This window comes from Pristiophorus japonicus, chromosome 4 (assembly GCF_044704955.1).
Source record: "Pristiophorus japonicus isolate sPriJap1 chromosome 4, sPriJap1.hap1, whole genome shotgun sequence".
In the NCBI taxonomy this organism is placed as follows: Eukaryota; Metazoa; Chordata; class Chondrichthyes; family Pristiophoridae; genus Pristiophorus; species Pristiophorus japonicus.
Genome location: NC_091980.1, coordinates 245602077 through 245620925, shown reverse-complemented (window position 1 = coordinate 245620925; position 18849 = coordinate 245602077). Strand labels below are relative to the sequence as shown.

At 46.5% G+C, this 18849-nt stretch overlaps 1 protein-coding gene across 1 annotated transcript in view; it reads right to left on the bottom strand.

The window, feature by feature from the left end:
* LOC139263344 (neuroblast differentiation-associated protein AHNAK-like) overlaps nt 1-18849 on the bottom strand; it is a 163253-nt gene that overhangs the window by 73739 nt on the left and 70665 nt on the right. The gene's annotated exons all lie outside the window — the stretch shown is intronic.

The window sequence follows — 18849 nt, the reverse complement described above, 5'->3', positions numbered from 1 at the left end:
ACAGCATTATGGACGCCATGTTCTAGATCACATGTCGCCTCCTTTAAAAGGCTGCTGTGCTTCAACCTCGGCGGAGTTCGGATGTATTCTGCAGGTCATTGGAGTTGATGTGAACATCTGTAAAAATATCTTGACCATACTGTGACCGATTGGAATTGAAGAGGTGTCTTTGGTGGGGCATTCTTGTTTGTGACCAATCAGTGGAAAGCAGAGAGCTACTGCAATGGGGCCTGTCCTTTCTCACACGCTCTTGCTGACCAATTACATGCAGCAGATTCAACATCACCGAAGGAACATGTCACTGCATTATGTGCCCAATGTAAGACGTGACAGACAGATGAGGAGGACCAGACATTATGCTCCCCGCAAGTACAGGGAGAAGCATTCTTACCTCGACTTGCCCGACACCACCTGCCTTCGGAGACTGTGCTTCCACAAAGAGGTTATCACTGAGGTATGCCAGCTGATAAGGGCAGATCTGCAGCCTGCCAGCACCATTAGTACTGCACAGTCCGTCGAGGTCAAAGTCACCGCGGCACTTGGGTTCTTTTCTACACCTTGGGTTCTTTTCAGGCCACAGCTAGAGACATTTGCGGTCTGTCTCAGCATGCCACACATCACTGCATTAGACAGGTCACTGAAGCCCTGTATGCATGCAGGAGGGACTTGATCAGCTTCTCTATGACCAGGGAGGCACAGAGTGAGAGGGCTCTAGGATTCTCCAGAATTGCTAACTTCCTCAAGTTGCAGGGAGGAATAGACTTTATGCACATCACGATGCAGGCACCTTTTCAAGGTGCAGAGGTTTTCAGGAACCACAAGGGATTCCACTCCCTGAATGTCCAACTGGTTGTCGACCACCAGCAAATTATAATGGCATTGAATGCTCAATTTCCAGGCAGCATCCATGATACTCACATCCTGCGTGAGAGCATTGTATCTGACTTGTTTAACAATCAGCCACAAGGACAATGCTGGATGCTTGGTGACAAAGGATATGGCCTCGTCATCTGGTTGATGACCCCCCCTGCGTGACACCCACACCGAAGCCAAGAGGCGATACAACGAGAGCCACAGAGCAACTCACAATATCGTGGAGAAAACCACTGGAGTGCTGAAGTAGTGCTTTAGATACCTGAACCACTCAGGAGGCGAGCTCCAATACCACCCTGAGCAGGTAGCTCAATTTGTGGTGGTGTGCTCCATGCTGCACAACTTGGCTATCAGGAGGGGACAAGAATTGCCTGATGAGTCTAGCAGTCCACCTCACCAGAGAGAGAAAGAGCAGGACGAGGAGACGGACGCTGACATCAGCCCAAACAATCAGGCTGATGCTGAAGCCATGCCCCCGCCTCCCTGTAGACTGCATGAAAGGGCCCATGGTGGCATGATAGCTGCAAGAGCCTTACGTCAGGAGCTCATCAATAATTGCTTTGCCTGAAAGAACGTTGGTGTTATTTACAAGGCTGACACACTGCTGGGTGTGCAGGTCATACATCAATGGTGGGCATCACCTTGGTGACAGTTAAAGTTTACGTTGATTGAAGTTAAGTGTGAATTTACCCTTTGATGTAAAGGAATCACCAGTGTGTAATGGTGCAGCCAACTAAGCCAATGTGCTACGAGGTTTTGTTAAATAAAAAACATTTAAACTGAACATTAGTCTGAAACCATCAGTATTTCTGTACAAACCAACCCTTTCCCCCCCTCCCCACCCCACTTCTCCTCCCCACCTCTTCCCCTTCCCCTCCTGATTCCAAGCCGCCTGGCCGAGGAGGTCCTCAGGCGATGCTTCATTAGGGTGGGGTGTTGACGGCCGAAGCGTTACGTGGACAGATACGGGAGAGGACGGTCCCGAGGTAGGAACGTGCTCCAAGCCAGAAGCAAGATGTTGCTCCTGGCTCTCATGTGTGGTTGGTAATGGGGGTGCGGCACCTTGGGGTGCAGTGCCACGCTCCGGGACCACTGGGAGGCCTCTGCTATCAGCTCCTGGGCCTCCTCCATCCCTTCCATGTTATATCTTATTTGTTGCACAAAAACTCAATGCCAACTATGTTCTTGGTGCTTAGTAGGCTTTTTGCTACTGGTGAATCTCCGTCATGCCTCCCACAACAACCAAACAAGCACACACCATAGCCACACACGCTTTCAGTGCCTCTGAGCTCCCTCTTTCTCTGTCTCCACTTCTGCGCATATCATGACGACCCTTGACCTCCTGAATCGCGGGAATCGAGCATTGCTATGCCATTGCTAAGGACAGCCACACTTTACGGCAGAAGGTCAAAAAAATTTAACGCTACCTCCCATTTGATATCGCTCGCGGTAATGCCCATTTTCAAAAATGGAAACTAGGTGTTTTGAGAATAGGCGAGAAGCTGGCGATCTGAAAACCCTTTTTTAACGCCCACACCGGAAATAATGCCCATTTTTGGGCGATAAGCAGAAAAGTGGAGGTTCTAGCCCATAGAGTACATCATTAGTCAGTATACAACATCAGTGAGCAAGAAACCACCATCAGTACCATTGCAGCCATGGAAATGGCCTCCCAGGGTGTGACAAAGGTTACATATCAATTTTGCTGAGCTAGAAGGACAGCAATTGTTCATTGTGATTGATATCCATTCAAAGTGAGTAGAGGTATGTCCAATGCTGAAAATAACAACAAGTAAAACATTAGACATTTTGCGAAGATTATTTTCTTCATGTGATCTGCCAGAAGAAATTGTGTTTGATAATGGACCACAATTTTGTTCAGAAGAATTTGCACAATTCACAAGCAAAAATGGTGTGAAACATACCACGGTTCCACCGTATCACCCTGCTTCAAATGATGCAGCAGAGTGCACAGTAAAACGTGCTCTCATCAAACAAATGTTGGATCCAAATCCAAAGAAACGACAGTTGTCATTGGACCACAAATTGGCTCGTTTTCTAATTACTTATCATAATACTCCTCATACAACTACTGGTAGAACACCAGCAGAGTGGTTTCTCAAACGACAGCCACAAACCATATTCTCATTGTTAAAACCAAACTTGGCACAGTCGGTGGAAGAGAAACAATTAAGACAGAAAGAGAATCATGATAGAGGTAGAGTAAGAGAGAGAAGTGTGAAATTAAATCAGAAGGTGAGAGTGAAGAATCATCACCATAAATGGTTAAAGTGGATACCAGGAAGAGTAATGAAAATATGTGGTCCTTACACATATTTGGTCAAGATGTTTGATCATGGATAGGTTAGGTTTGTTCACATTGATCATATTTTACCTACAGATGTGGAAGGAGTTGAAAGTTGGAATGATTCGATTATTTCTGATTCATCAGGTAGTCTTATTACAAGTACAGTACCAGTAGCATATCCTACATCAAATGTACTATAAACAAGTCCAAGAGAAAGTAAGAATTTAAGTCTGGTTCCGAGTCAGGTAGACAAACAGTCAGAAGTTGTAGAGTTCAAATGTAGATCAAGGGCATCCCTTGGAGACAAATTCTCCTCAGGATCAGCCAAGAATGAGTCTAAGTTCAACGCCATGTTTGGAAAGTTCTGTTTGAGAGCAAAGGTATCCTCTTCAAAACAAAAAAACAGCGGTTACGTTTGATTTGTAAATATGGCAAAATAAGACCATAGCTTTTGTTATGTATAACATGCAAGTTATGTATGATGTTTGTTATAATTACTTCTTCATTAAGGAGGGAGAACTGTAATATATAGTTCCACCTAGTGAACTACTGTGGTAATGCAGCCATTGCAGTAAATGCAATAAAAACATCAGGTGACAGGTCACATGACACGTTCCTGAGTTAACGGCCATCTTAAAGTCTGTGTGTTTGTGAGGTCGTAAAGAATATATCACAGTTCCCATCAGAAAACAGGAACATAAATTGGCCTCCATAGTTTGCTGGGATTTTGCCCAGTGTTTTGTGGTGTCATGCCATGAATTTCTGAGAAAAATGTAAATCAATGGAATTTACTTGTGTACTCGTTGTTTGATCTCACATTTTTTTTAAACTCAGGGTGCACAGGAAGATGATGGAACAGATTGGAAGTCGGCACATGCCATTTAGGAGCATGAGGGGCAATGCTAATGTGGTCCGTGGAGTTTGGTAGCATGGAGGAGGGAGAGCCACTACTTCAATAAAATAAATTTAAAAATCCAGTCCACAAGTTTAAATGAAAGATGTGTGTGTCCCTTTAAGAAGTGCTGACAGCATTTCTGTCAGTCTTCTGCTGCACGCTCACTTTTCAGAGCGAGCTTTGGACCTGCCACTAAACTCAGCGCTAAGCTTCAAGTTCGCAGAGTGTGACGTTACGTTGGCGTTGAACGCCTACTGACGACAAGCTTTCCACATTTGCATCTCCAGAGCCAGTGCTGCTATCGGCAGCGCTAAGGCCCTCACCAAAATGGCAGCCGCCGAGCATCGCACCAGAGAATGGTGATAGAGTGGCAGTCGCCATTTTTTGCCAGGATTGCGATGCTAACTCGTGGCGGTCAAGTAGGGAATTTCTGGGCCACAATCTTTTGGGGGAGAGAGAATAAGTTGTGTGTCTTTTGTTTGAACACTGGCAGGCTAATTTATTTTCTGTAGCCACTCCAAGTATCCTGTCACTATTGGACCATGCTTTTGTTATAAGAAGTTGCATTTATTTAGAAACTTTATCACATCCTTCAAACATCCCTAAGCACTTTACAACCAATGGATTACTTTTGAAGTGCAGTCACTGTCTTGATGTTAAGCAATTTTCAGCAGGTTTGATTAACAACAATAAGTTGTATTTATAAAGCATCCTTAACATAGTAAAACGTCCCAAAGATTTCACAGGAGCATTATAAGACAAAAAATTTGACACCGAGGAAGGTGGGTCAAAAAGCTTGGTCAAAGAGGTAGGGCTTAAGGATCATCTTAAAGGAGGAAATAGAGGCGGAGAGGTTTAGGCAGGGAATTCCAGAGCTTAGGGCCTAGGCAACAGAAGGCACAGCCACCGATGCTTGAGCGATTATAATCAGGGATGTTCAAGTGGGCAGAATTAAATGAGCGCAGATATCTCGGGTGGCTGTGGGGCTGGAGGAGATTTGTTTTTATTCATTCCGGGATGTGGGCGTCGTTGGCAGGGCCAATATTTATTGCCCATCCCTAATTGCCTTTGAGAAAGTGGAGGTGAGCCGCCTTCTTGAACCACTGCAGTCCTACGTTTCCTACATTACAACAGTGACTAACCTTCAAAAAGTGGCTGTAAAGCATTTTGAGAAGTCCGGTGGTCGTGAAAGACGCTATATAAATGCAAGTCTTTCTTTTTTTCTTTCTTTTCCTTGTGATGAATGTACTCGCACAGTGCTGTTAAGGAGGGCGTTCCACAATTTTGACCCAGCGACGAAAAAGGAACGGTGATATATTTCCAAGTCAGGATGGTGTGTAACTTGGAGGGGTACTTGCAGCTAATAGTGCTCCCATGCACCTGTTGCCCTTGTCCTTCTAGATGGTAGAAGTCGCAGGTTTGCGAGGTGCTGCCATAGAAGCCATGGTGAGTTGCTGCAGTGCACCTTGTAGATGGTACACACTGCAACCATGGTGCACTAGTGGTGAAGGGAGTGAATGTTTAAGATGGTGGATGGGGTGACAGTCAAGTGGGCTGCTTTGTCCTGGATGGTGTTGAGCTTCCTTTGTGTTGTTGGAGCTGCACTCATCCAGGCAAGTGGAGAGTATTCCATCACACTCCTGACTTGTGCCTTGTAGAAGGTGGAAAGGCTTTGGGGAGTCAGGAGGCGAGACACTCGCCGCAGAATATCTAGCCTCTGACCTGCTCTTGTTGCCACAATATTTATGTGGCTGGTCCAGTTAAGTTTCTGATCAATGGTGACCCCCTAGGATGTTGATGGTGGAGGATTTGATAATGGTAATGCCGTTGATTATCAAGGGGAGGTGGTTAGACTCTCACTTGTTGGAGATGGGCTTTGCCTGGTACTTCTGTGGTGCAAATGTTACTTGCCACATCAGTCCAAGCCTAAATGTCGTCCAGGTCTTGCTGCATGTAGGCATGGACTGCTTCATTTTCTGAGGAATTGAGAATGGAACTGGATACTGTACAATCATCAGTGAGCATCCCCAGTTCTGACCTTATGATAGAGGGAAGGTCATTGATGAAGCAGCTGAAGATGGTTGGGCCTAGGACACTGCCCTGAGGAACTCTGCAGCGACGTCCTGGGGCTGGGATGATTGACCTCCAACAACCACAACCATCTTTCTTTGTGCTAAGTATGACACCAGCTAGTGGAGAGTTTTCCCCCGATTCCCATTGACTTCAGTTTTACAAGGACTCCTTGATGCTACACTTGGTCAAATACTGTCTTGATGTCAAGGGCAGTAATTCTCACCTCACCTTACAGAGATAGGGAGAGGTGAGGCTATGGAGGGGTTTGAAAACAAGGATGAGAATTTTGAAGTTGAGACATTGTTTAACCCGGAGCCAATGTAGGTCATGGAGCAAAGGGGTGATGAGTGAACGGGACTTGGTGAAAGTTAGGACACAGGCAGCTGATTTTTTGATGAGCACAAGTTTACGTAGGGTAGAATGTGGGAGGCCAGCCAGGAGGTTCTTGGGAATAGTCAATTCTAGAGGTAACAAAGGCATGGATGAGGGTTTCAGCAACAGATGAGCTGATGCAAGGACAGAGATGGGCAATGTTACAGAGGTGGAAATTGGCGGTTTTAGTTATGCTGCAGATATGTGGTCGGAAGCACATTTCAGGTCAAATATGACACCAAGTTTGCAAACAGTATGGTTCAGCCTCAGACATGTCAGGGGGAGAGATGGAGTCAGTAACTAGGGAATGGAGTCTGTGACGGGGACCGAAACAATGGCTTTGATCCTCCCAATATTAAATTGGAGAAAATTTCTGCTCATCCAGAACTGGATGTTGGACAGGCAGTCTGGCAATTTAGAGACTATAGAGGGGTCGAGAGAAGTGGTGGTGAGCTACAGCTGGGTTTTCGGATGATGTCGTCAAGGGGCACCATGTGGATGAGAAATGGGGGGGTCACCAGAGGTAATGATGTGGGAATGGGAAGAGAAGCCGTTGCAGGTGATTCTCTGGTTACGATTAGATAGATGAGAATGGAACCAGGTGAGTGCAGTCCCACCCAACTGGACGACGGTGGAGAGATGTTGGAGAAGGATGGACTGGTCAACCGTGTCAAAGGCTGCCGACAAGTCAAGAAGGAAGGTGGAGGGATAGTTTACCTTTGTCACAGTCACAAAGGATGTCATTTGTGGCTGATGAGAGCCGTTTCGGTACTGTGGCAAGTGCGGTAACCTGATTGGAGGGAATCAAACACAGAATTGTGGCAAAGATGGGCACCGATTTGGGAGGCAACAGCACGTTCAAGAACTTTCGCGAGGAAAGGGAGGTTGGAGATGGGGCAGTAGTTTGCAAGGACAGAGGGGGTCAAAGGTTTGTTTTCTGAGGAGAGGGGTGATGACGGCAGATTTGACAGAGAGGGGAACAGTACCTGAGCATAGAAAACCGTTAACAATGTCAGCTATCATGATGCTAGAAAAGGAAGTTGGGTTGTCAGCACTTTAATGGAATAGGGTCGAGGGAGCAGGAAGTGGGCCGCATAGACAAGATGAACGTGAATAGGTCATAAGGGGACATCGGAGAGAAACTGGAGAAAGCTGCAAGTTCAGTATTAGGGCAGGGGGCAGCCTTAGAGTAAGTATTGTTAGCAATCAGGGATGCCTGAAAATGTATATGGTTATGCGATTAAAACTGACGGGAAAAATCTCTGTTTTAAATCATTGTTTTGAACTGCAGCACTGTAGGTCCCGTATTGGATTCCTCAGTCACCTGAGAACTCATTTTCAGTGTGGAAGCAAGTAATCCTCGACTCCGAGGGACTGCCTATGATGATGATGTTTTGAACTGGAGACTGTCTATTCAAGATGCTTAGAAATGCTAATGTCTTGGTACCCTGCTGAGATGTTGTAGCATGTTGCACTATGACAACCATTATCTGCGATTTTCAAGTTAAAGCTTTAGTTTTGTTTATGTATCTTGAAGACAATTTGTTTCAGAAAGACAGAATGGATGGAAGTTAAGAGAGTTAACGTAAACATGTTGCTACGTCATAAAGGAGATAACGAGCAGTTTTCTGGTTTGGGCCTCATTGTTCAACGGGTAGAGCTAAGGCTTTGTATTGATTGTACCCGAGAGAATAGGGACAAGAAAGATTAAACAATTTCCACTGGAAGAAACTCTGGGTTACTGTAAACATGTGGTCAAAATCGAGAATCGAGACAAAGAACTAGAAGCCTTATTGGATATTAAGTTTTATGGGGAATTTCTAAAGGTCAAAAGGTCTTGTCAATATTCAGGGTCAGGCTCACCCCTAAAAATAGAATAAACGTAGCCTCCTCAAGGTTGCTATCACAGACAGTGTGAGGGGAGGGCGAAATAGAAGTTGAGCTAGTCAAACACTTTGAGTGATCCCATGCTTTACTGAAGGAAGCTCTAGATAGAAAAAGAGACTGCAAGCCAGAGAGCTGCTCACGTGAGCCAGCTGTTTGTCCGATTCAAATTGGTATTAACTACCTGTTAAGGTCGTATGTTTTTGCTATATAACTAATGTGTTATATTCCATCTTAAACTCTGATTTAACACAATATACCCACCAGATTGGTTTTACAGTTGATCCTGATTATTAAAGTGACCAGAGATAGCCTTAAACTTGGCATAGTTCTAACAGTATGGCCTGATGGGCTAGGGGAAGGAAAGAACGTGGTAGAAGTAGCGGAACGGATGGTCTCAATCTTAGAGCCAAAGAAGTCCATGAGATTTGTCGGAGATGAGGGAGGAAGAGTCAAGGAAGAGGGGTTTAAGAAGTCGGTTAGCAGTGGAGAATAGAAGCTGGAGTTTATCTTTGCATTCCAGAATGATTCTGGAATATTGAGCAATTTTGGCAGATGAGAGCTGGATCCGAGAATGCTTTATGTGGTCTAGCCAGATCTGGCGGTGAATGGCTAAACCAGTTGTCTGTCATATCTGTTCAAGTCTGTGTCCCTTGGACCTAAGGGGGCGAAGATGAGGGCCGTACCAGGGAAACTGTTGTGTATCTGTAAAGCATGCACTCCCATGTTCCGCCACCAGGGAGCGCATCCCCTGAAGTCCCAAGGGATCCCAGCATCCCTTGGGAGCACTGTATATAAGCCGGCCCCTAAGGTCTGTTCCTCACTCTCGAGTGTCTTAATAAAGACTGAGGTCACTGTTACTTTAACCTCCCTGTGTGCAGTCTCAGCTGTGTTAGGAACACAATAACTGGCGACGAGTATACGAATCCAACGCAAAGATGCAGCAAACTGTGGGCATCCTGGAGAAGTTCTCGGAGGGTGAAGACTGGGAAGCCTATGTCAAACGGCTAGACCACTACTTTGTAGCCAATGAGCTGGACGGAGAAGGAAGCGCTGCAAAAAGGAGAGCGGTCCTCCTCACGGTCTGCGGGGCACCGACCTATAGCCTCATGAAGAATCTTCTGGCTCCGGTGAAAATGACAGTTAAGTCTTATGAGTACCCGTGTACTCTGGTTCGGGAGCATCTTAACCCGAGGGAGAGCGTGCTGATGGCAAGGTATCGGTTCGAAAAGTGCCAGCGATCTGAAGGTCAGGAAGTGGCGAGCTATGTCGCCAAGCTAAGGCGACTTGCAGGACAATGTGTGTTTGATGGCTACCTGGAGCAAATGCTCCGAGACTTTTTTGTACTGGGCATTGGCCACGAGACCATCCTATGAAAACTTTTGACTGTAGAGACACCGACCCTCAGTAAGGCCATTGCGATAGCACAGGTGTTTATGTCCACCAGTGATAACACCAAACAAATCTCTCAGCACACAAGTGCTAGCAATGTTCATAAATTAACTGGAACTGTGTTTGCGAGCACAAATGTACAGGGCAGAACCCAGAAGTCTGCAACTGCCAGCAGGCCTCAGGTGACCCAGATGACTCAGAGCACAACAAAGGATGAATGCAAGGCACCTCAAAAGAGCTTGCAGATGAGCTGCAAGCTCTGCAAAACCTGCTAACCACCACGTGGCAGAGGAAGATCGGTCCATGATGGATCAAAGCAATTTCGAGCCTCAGAGAGAGGAGGCAGAAGCTGAAGTACACGGGGTGCACACATTTTCGATGAAATTTCCACCTATAATGCTAAACGTAAAATTGAATGGCTTACCCGTAGCCATGGAATTGGACACTAGCACTAGCCAATCCATCATGAGTAAAAAGATGTTTGAGAGACTGTGGTGCAGCAAGGCATTCAGACCAGCCCTGAGCCCCATCCACACGAAACTGAGAACGTACACCAAAGAGCTCATCACTGTCCTGGGCAGCGCCATGGTCAAGGTCACCTACGAGGGCACGGTGCATGAACTGCCACTCTGGATTATCCCCGGCAATGGCCCCACACTGCTTGGAAGGAGCTGGCTAGGCAAAATCCGCTGGAACTGGGATGACATCCGAGCGCTATCACATGTCGATGAGGCCTCATGTAGCCAGGTTCTTAACAAATTTCCTTCCCTTTTTGAGTCAGGCATTGGAAACTTTTCCGGGGCGAAGGTGCGGATCCACTTGTTCCCAGAGGCACGACCCATTCACCACAAGGCGCGAGCGGTACCTCACATGATGAGGGAGAGAGTGGAAATCGAGCTGGACTTCTGCAACGCGAGGGCATCATCTCCCCAGTGGAATTCAGCGAATGGGCCAGCCCGATTGTTCCAGTACTCAAAAGTGATGGCACTGTCAGGATTTGCGGCGATTATAAAGTAACTATTAATCGTTTCTTGCTGCAGGACCAATACCCGCTACCTAAAGCAGACGGCCTATTTGCGACCCTGGCAGGAGGCAAGACGTTCACCAAGCTCAACCTGAATTCGGCATACATGATGCAGGAGCTGGAGGAGTGTTCGAAGGGCCTCACCTGCATCAACACGCACAAGGGATTGTTCATCTACAACAGATGCCCATTTGGAATTCGGTCGGCTGCAGCGATCTTCCAGAGAAACACGGAGCGCCTACTCAAGTTGGTACCACGCACGGTGGTTTTTCTGGACGACATATTGGTCATGGGTCGGGACACCGTCAAGCACCTACAAAACCTAGAGGAGGTCCTCCAGCGACTCGATCGCTTAGGGCTGCGGCTGAAGAGGTCGGAATGCGTCTACATGGCAACAGAAGTGGAGTTTTTGGGGAGAAAGATCGCGGCGGATGGCATTTGGCCCACAGATGCCAAGACAGAGGCTATCAGGAATGCGCCCAGGCCACAGAACGTCACGGAGCTGCGGTCGTTCCTGGGACTCCTCAACTATTTTGTTAACTTCCTACCGGGGTTAAGCGCCCTCTTAAAGCCCCTACATGTGTTATTGCGTAAAGGTGAGAACTGGGTATGGGGAAAAAAACAAGTAATTGCTTTTGAGAAAGCCAGAAACATTTTATGCTCCAACAAGCTGCTTGTATTGTATAACCGGTGTAACAGACTTGTGCTAGCATGTGATGCGTCGTCGTATGGAGTCGGGCTAACATTGCGGGGAAGTTGCAACCTGTCGCCTATGCCTCCAGGAGCTTGTCTAAGGCCGAGAGGGCCTACAGCATGATTGAGAAAGAGGCATTAGCGTGTGTGTTCGGGGTAAAGAAAATGCATCAGTACCTGTTTGGCCTCAAATTTGAGCTGGAAACCGATCACAAGCCCCTCATATCCCTGTTCGCTGAAAACAAGGGGATAAATACTAATGCCTCAGCCCTCATACAAAGGTGGGCAATCGCGCTGTCAGCATATAACTATACCATCCGCCACAGGCCCGGCACCGAGAAGTGTGCGGATGCTCTCAGTCGGCTACCATTGCCCACCACGGGGGTGGAAATGGCGCAGCCTGCAAAGTGTTGATGGTGGCACAGCCTGCAGACTTGTTGATGGTCATGGAAGTGTTTGAAAATGATAAATCACCTGTCACAGCCCGCCAGATTAGGACTTGGACAAGCAAAAATCCTCTGCTGTCCCTAGTAAAAAACTGTGTACTGCATGGGAGCTGGACCAGCATCCCCGTTGAAATGCAACAACTAATCAAGCCGTTCCAGCGGCGAAAGGACGAGGTGTCCATTCAGGCAGACTGCCTGTTGTGGGGTAACCACGTAGTGCTATCCAAAAAGGGCAGGGAAACGTTCAATTCGGATCGCCACAGCACACACCCGGGTATAGTAATGATGAAAGCGATAGCCAGATCCCACGTGTGGTGGCCCGGTATCGACTCTGACTTAGAGTCCTGTGTATGGCAATGCAGCGTATGTGCTCAGTTGAGCAACGCGCCCAGTGAGGCACCACTAAGTTTGTGGTCCTGGCCCTCCAGACCATGGTCAAGAATCCACGTCGACTATGCAGACCCGTTTCTCAGGAAAATGTTCCTGGTGGTGGTGGATGCTTTTTCAAAATAGATTGAATGGGAAATAATGTCGGGAAGCACCACCACCGCCACCATTGAAAGCCTGAGGGCCATGTTTGCCACCCATGGCCTGCCTGACATACTGGTCAGTGACAACGGGCCATGTTTCACCAGTGCCGAATTTAAAGAATTCATGACCCGCAATGGGATCAACCATGTCACCTCGGCCCCGTTTAAACCAGCCTCCAATGGGCAGGCAGATTAGGCAGTATAAACAATCAAACAGAGCCTTAAATGAGTCACAGAAGGCTCACTCCAAACCCCCCTGTCCCGAGTACTGCTCAGCTACCGCACGAGACCCCACTCGCTCACAGGGATGCCCCCGGCTGAGCTACTCATGGAAAGGACACTTAAAACCAGACTCTCGCTGGTTCACCCCAACCTGTATGATCAGGTAGAGAGCAGGTGGCAGCAACAAAATGTAAACGATGGTCGCGCCACTGTGTCACGGGAAATTGATCTGACTGACCCTGTGTATGTGCTAAACTATGGACATTGTCCCAAGTGGATTGTGGGCACGGTGATAGCTAAAGAAGGTAGTAGGGTGTTTGTAGTCAAACTAGACAATGGACAAATTTGCAGAAAGCACCTGGACCAAATGAGGCTGTGGTTCACAAACTGCCCTGAACAACCCACAGCAGACACCACCTTTTTCAAGCCCACAACAGTTATTGTGTTCCTAACACAGATGAGACTGCACACAGGGAGGTTAAAATAACAGTGACCTCAGTCTTTATTAAGACACTCGAGAGTGAGGAACAGGCCTTCGGGGCCGGCTTATATACAGTGCTCCCAAGTGATGCTGGGATCCCTTGGGACTTCAGGGGATGCGCTCCCTGGTGGTGGAACATGGGAGTGCATGCTTTACAGATACACAACATCACTCCCCCGCCAAAGTCAAAGTGAAAACTATTTACAAGGTGAGGCGGTCGGGAGCAGCCAACACACCAGAACAGACATTTGTACCGAGGCGGACCACCAGGGAAAGAAAGGCTCCCAAACGCCTCACCTTGTAAATAGTTTTCACTTTGATTTTGAGGGGGAGTGAGAATAACCCCCTAAAACGCTGAAACACAACATAATAAATAAATAAAACACTTCACATCTTTAAAATTAATTGACATTAAATATAATTATAAATGTTTTAGAAAAAATAGATATTTTTGGGAATTTTTTCTTATATGTTTTAATAGGGTTAAAAATTAAATTACCTTAATGGACAGGGTTTTTAATATAAAAATGAGTGTGAAATGTAATTTTTATATGTTTTAAAAGTGTTACGCTGGTAAAAGTAAGCTCTGCGGCTGTTTTTAACCAGATGTAAAAGTTTGAAGGATATTCGCTGGGCATAAGGGGCAAATAGCCCAATCTCTCCCGCACGGATGTCCTTCTCCAGGGGATGTGGAGGATCTGTCTAGAGAAATCTTGATAGATCGGAAAAGCCAGTTTTTGGCACCTGCCGGCTTTTGTGAGGCCTTGCCGGGTCCATGTGCACTTTGTACGGGCCCGGGGAAGCTGGAACTTTCGGTCCATTAATCTGTTTCAGTTGGTGTTGGTTGGGAGAAGAATGTTGCATAGGATACCAGGAGAGCTCCCTAATCTTCTATGTCTATCTGAGTAGAAAAACAAGTTTTGAAAAGCATCTGATAAAGCAGGCCTCCCTCAGTACTGCCCTGAAGTTTCAAACTATATGCTTAAATCTGTTACAGGACCTACAACCTTCTGATTCGCAATCAAGAGTGACATTTGTGTTAGCATTTAAGAAGCAATCACGACAGCAGTAAAATACATTTTCTTGTCTCTTGTATTTTCTTGCTGCTTTGCAAGGAAAAAGACAAACAAATGGCAGCACCCAGATGGGTGTGATCTAGAATAGGAGGTGAGGCTATTCGATGTAATAAGCCTGCAGTATTTTCCCATGTTTTGCAAAGGTTACTTGACAGCAATCCTCATGAGTTTGGTTGATCAAGTGTTCCAGATTTGGTGAACATGTGCATTCTAATTAAACTTGTTTATACTAAAATAGATACAACTTGGCTTATCTAAGCAGGGATTCAGTGGCTCTGAGAATCAGTTATCTAGGCATTAGTCCCGCCCATTAGTGATATTGGGGTTACCGCTTCCGAGAGGAAGTGCAGCACAAAACAACGTGCGCCACTTCCTCTGTGGGGCACGAGTGGGGCGGAAGCACAGGGAGAGGTGTGCATAGCTACGCGCTGGGACACATAGCGCTGCTACGAAGAAGGGGCCCTCCCCTTCATTAAAGGGGAGGGCCAAGCTGCTGACTCTGCGGGTCCCTACCTGGACCACCGGGAAGCAGGGATGCTGTGCAATCATAGAGACATAGAAACATAGAAAATAGGTGCAGGAGTAGGCCATTCGGCCCATCAGTCTGGTGAACCTTTGCTGCACTCCCTCAATAGCAAGAATATTCTTCCTCAAGTTAGGAGACCAAAACTGTACACAATACTCCAGGTGTGGCCTCACCAAGGCCCTGTACAACTGTAGTAACACCTCCCTGCCCCTGTACTCAAATCCCCTCGCTATGAAGGCCAACATGCCATTTGCTTTCTTAACCGCCTGCTGTACCTGCATGCCAACCTTCAATGACTGATGTACCATGACACCCAGGTCTCATTGCACCTCCCCTTTTCCTAATCTGTCACCATTCAGATAATAGTCTGTCTCTCTGTTTTTACCACCAAAGTGGATAACCTCACATTTATCCACATTATACTTCATCTGCCATGCATTTGCCCACTCACCTAATCTATCCAAGTCACTCTGCAGCCTCATAGCATCCTCCTCGCAGCTCACACTGCCACCCAACTTAGTGTCATCCGCAAATTTGGAGATACTACATTTAATCCCCTCGTCTAAATCATTAATGTACAATGTAAACAGCTGGGGTCCCAGCACAGAACCTTGCGGTACCCCCACTAGTCACTGCCTGCCATTCTGAAAAGTATCCATTTACTCCTACTCTTTGCTTCCTGTCTGACAACCAGTTCTCAATCCATGTCAGTACACTACCCCCAATCCTATGTGCTTTAACTTTGCACATTAATCTCTTGTGTGGGACCTTGTCGAAAGCCTTCTGAAAGTCCAAATACACCACATCAAATGGTTCTCCTTTGTCCATTCCACTGGAAATATCCTCAAAAAATTCCAGAAGATTTGTCAAGCATGATTTCCCTTTCACAAATCCATGCTGACTTGGACCTATCATGTCACCTCTTTCCAAATGCGCTGCTATGACATCCTTAATAATTGATTCCATCATTTTACCCACTACCGATGTCAGGCTGACCGGTCTATAATTCCCTGTTTTCTCTCTCCCTCCTTTTTTAAAAAGTGGGGTTACATTGGCTACCCTCCACTCCATAGGAACTGATCCAGAGTCTATGGAATGTTGGAAAATGACTGTCAATGCATCCGCTATTTCCAAGGCCATCTCCATAAGTACTCTGGGATGCAGTCCATCAGGCCCTGGGGATTTATCGACCTTCAATCCCTTCAATTTCCCCAACACAGTTTCCCGACTAATGAGGATTTCCCTCAGTTCCTCCTTCTTACTAGACCCTCTGACCCCTTTTATATCCGGAAGGTTGTTTGTGTCCTCCTTAGTGAATACCGAACCAAAGTACTTGTTCAATTGGTCTGCCATTTCTTTGTTCCCCGTTATGACTTTCCCTGATTCTGACTGCAGGGGACCTACGTTTGTCTTTACTAACCTTTTCCTCTTTACATATCTATAGAAGCTTTTGCAGTCCGTTTTTATGTTCCCTGCAAGCTTCCTCTCTATTTTCCCTGCCCTAATCAAACCCTTTGTCCTCCTCTGTTGAGTTCTAAATTTGTCCCAGTCCCCGGGTTCGCTGCTATTTCAGCCTGGCACTCAAGTGAAGTTGAAAGATGCAATGGGGTGCGACCATAAGTCGGTCGAATTTTTTTTCTCATGCACGCCACCACCCCTTTAACTAGCAGCCCGGAGCCTGGTATATGTCCCCTGAAGCTGTCGCTGGCATCTACCGGTGCAGCTTCAAGGGGCCCGAAAATGGGTCACTGCGCATGGTGATGACTTCGTCATTGCCGGCGGAGCGGGGCGCTACCGATTACCGGCGTCGCTAAACTGCTGTGGAATTTAGTGTGAGTCGTTAGTGGTGCCGTGCCCGGGCAAAAAGTCGTTTGCGCCCCGTTAGCCCCCTCCCCTCCCCACCCCCCCGTCCTCGCCAACGGCAGACACAAACGATCCCAATTTCTCCCCCTCTGTATTCTCTCACTGATATGCAAGATATTGATCTCCCTTTTCTGTGAGTGACACAGATATACATACAAGCTGGGTCTTTAGCTGATATCTCTTGATGCTTAATTTCTTCCTTGCTTATCAAATATTAACTTGGCTGCATCTATTTATTTTCCAGCGACTACATTTGTTCCTATTCCTGAAGCACTCCAAGCAAAAACACTTTATGCTAATTTAAAAACAGTGTCTAACCTGTTTTTGGATGAATAGCAGTCCTTTTCAAGCAACTATCTGACATTATTTTAAGAACATTTATGGAAAGATTCGTAGATTTTTTTTTAAACTCCTACTTTTGGGCCTGCGACACCTTTTCTTATTTCAAACAGATTTATTTTTCTTTAGTGCTCCAGGTGAGGGATTCTTTCCCATTGCTAGCATCACACGCTCGAGCAGAAATGGAGTACAGCACAAGTGAGCTGCAGGGTAAAGTTGCCTCTATGCTGACCCAAAATATCTGCCTAAGTACCAATCATTGTACAGTATCCCTTACCGTGCCCGTGCAATATTTCACTGTTTCCACAGCAGCCATCCTGGAGTAACACAACAACATTAAAGGTAATTCTGTGCTATGGGTCCACACTCAAAAACATGGGTCGAGACTGCTCAAACCCATTCCATGTAAAACCTTTACATGCATTCTGTACCGAGTTCCAGAAGGTATAACAAACCACTTATTATTTCTTAAAATAATGTCCGATAGTTGCTTGAAAAGGATTGCTTCAGGATATGGGGAATGAGCAAGGATTAGATTCGATGGCTGATGAAGTGAAAAACACCATCGCAGGTTTGATTTACTGAATGGCCTCTTTGTGTGCTGTAACACTCCATGGTTCTATGACTAGTTCTCCCTTTTTGATAATTGAATAGTACAACTCGCCATCAAACCTCACCTCTACCATGGAAGGATTTGACCACACACTGTGTGTGTGTGTGTGTGTGTGTGTGTTTGTGTGTGACGTCTGTCTGTGTCTCTGTGTTTATTTGTGTGTGTGTGCATTTGTATCTCTGTCTTTTCCTTTTATCTTTTCCTCCCCACCTAGCCCTCCCTCCATCCCTCCCACTCGGCTGCCCGCTGGTTGTAGAGAAGTCTGCACCAGTACGTTCCCAGGCTCTTAGATTCAGGGTTGTGTGTGTGTGTGTGTGCTAGGCCCATCCAGCAGAGCCTGGTCTCCAATCGTCTTGGCTCCCCTTGCCATTGGACCAAAACCTTGCTCTGTCAAGTTCGTCTGGTAGCTGGTGTGCAACGGCCACCCCACATTAAAAGAATTCACACACAGGCATCTTCCACCCTCTAAAATGACGTTCGGGATCTGCAACATCAGGATCCTGATGGTCAACCCCATTTAGAACTCATATTAGTGTGGCAGCAAGTCATCCTCAACTCCAGTGGACTGCCTAAGATGAATAGAAACATAGAAACATAGAAAATAGGTGCAGGAGTAGGCCATTCGGCCCTTCGAGCCTACACCACCATTCAATATGATCATGGCTGATCATGCAACTTCAGTACCCCATTCCTGCTTTCTCTCCATACCCCTTGATCCCTTTAGCCAAAAGGGCCACATCTAACACCCTTTTTGAATATATCTAATGAACTGGCCTCAACAACTTACTGTGGTAGAGAATTCCACAGGTTCACAATTCTCTAAGTGAAGAAGTTTCTCCTCATTTCGGTCCTAAATGGCTTACCCCTTATCCTTAGACTGTGACCCTTGGTTCTGGACTTCACCAACATCAGGAACATTCTTCCTGCATCTAACCTGTCCAATCCCGTCAGAATTTTATATGTTTCTATGAGATCCCCTCTCATTCTTCTAAATTCCAGTGAATATAAGCCTAGCCGATCCAGTCTTTCTTCACATGTCAGTCCTGCCATCCCGGGAATCAGTCTGGTGAACCTTTGCTGCACTCCCTCAATAGCAAGAATGTTCTTCCTCAGATTAGGAGACCAAAACTATACACAATACTAGAGGTGTGGTCTCACCAAGGCCCAGTACAATTGCAGTAAGACCTCCCTGCTCCTATACTCAAATCCCCTCGCTATGAAGGCCAGCATGCCATTTGC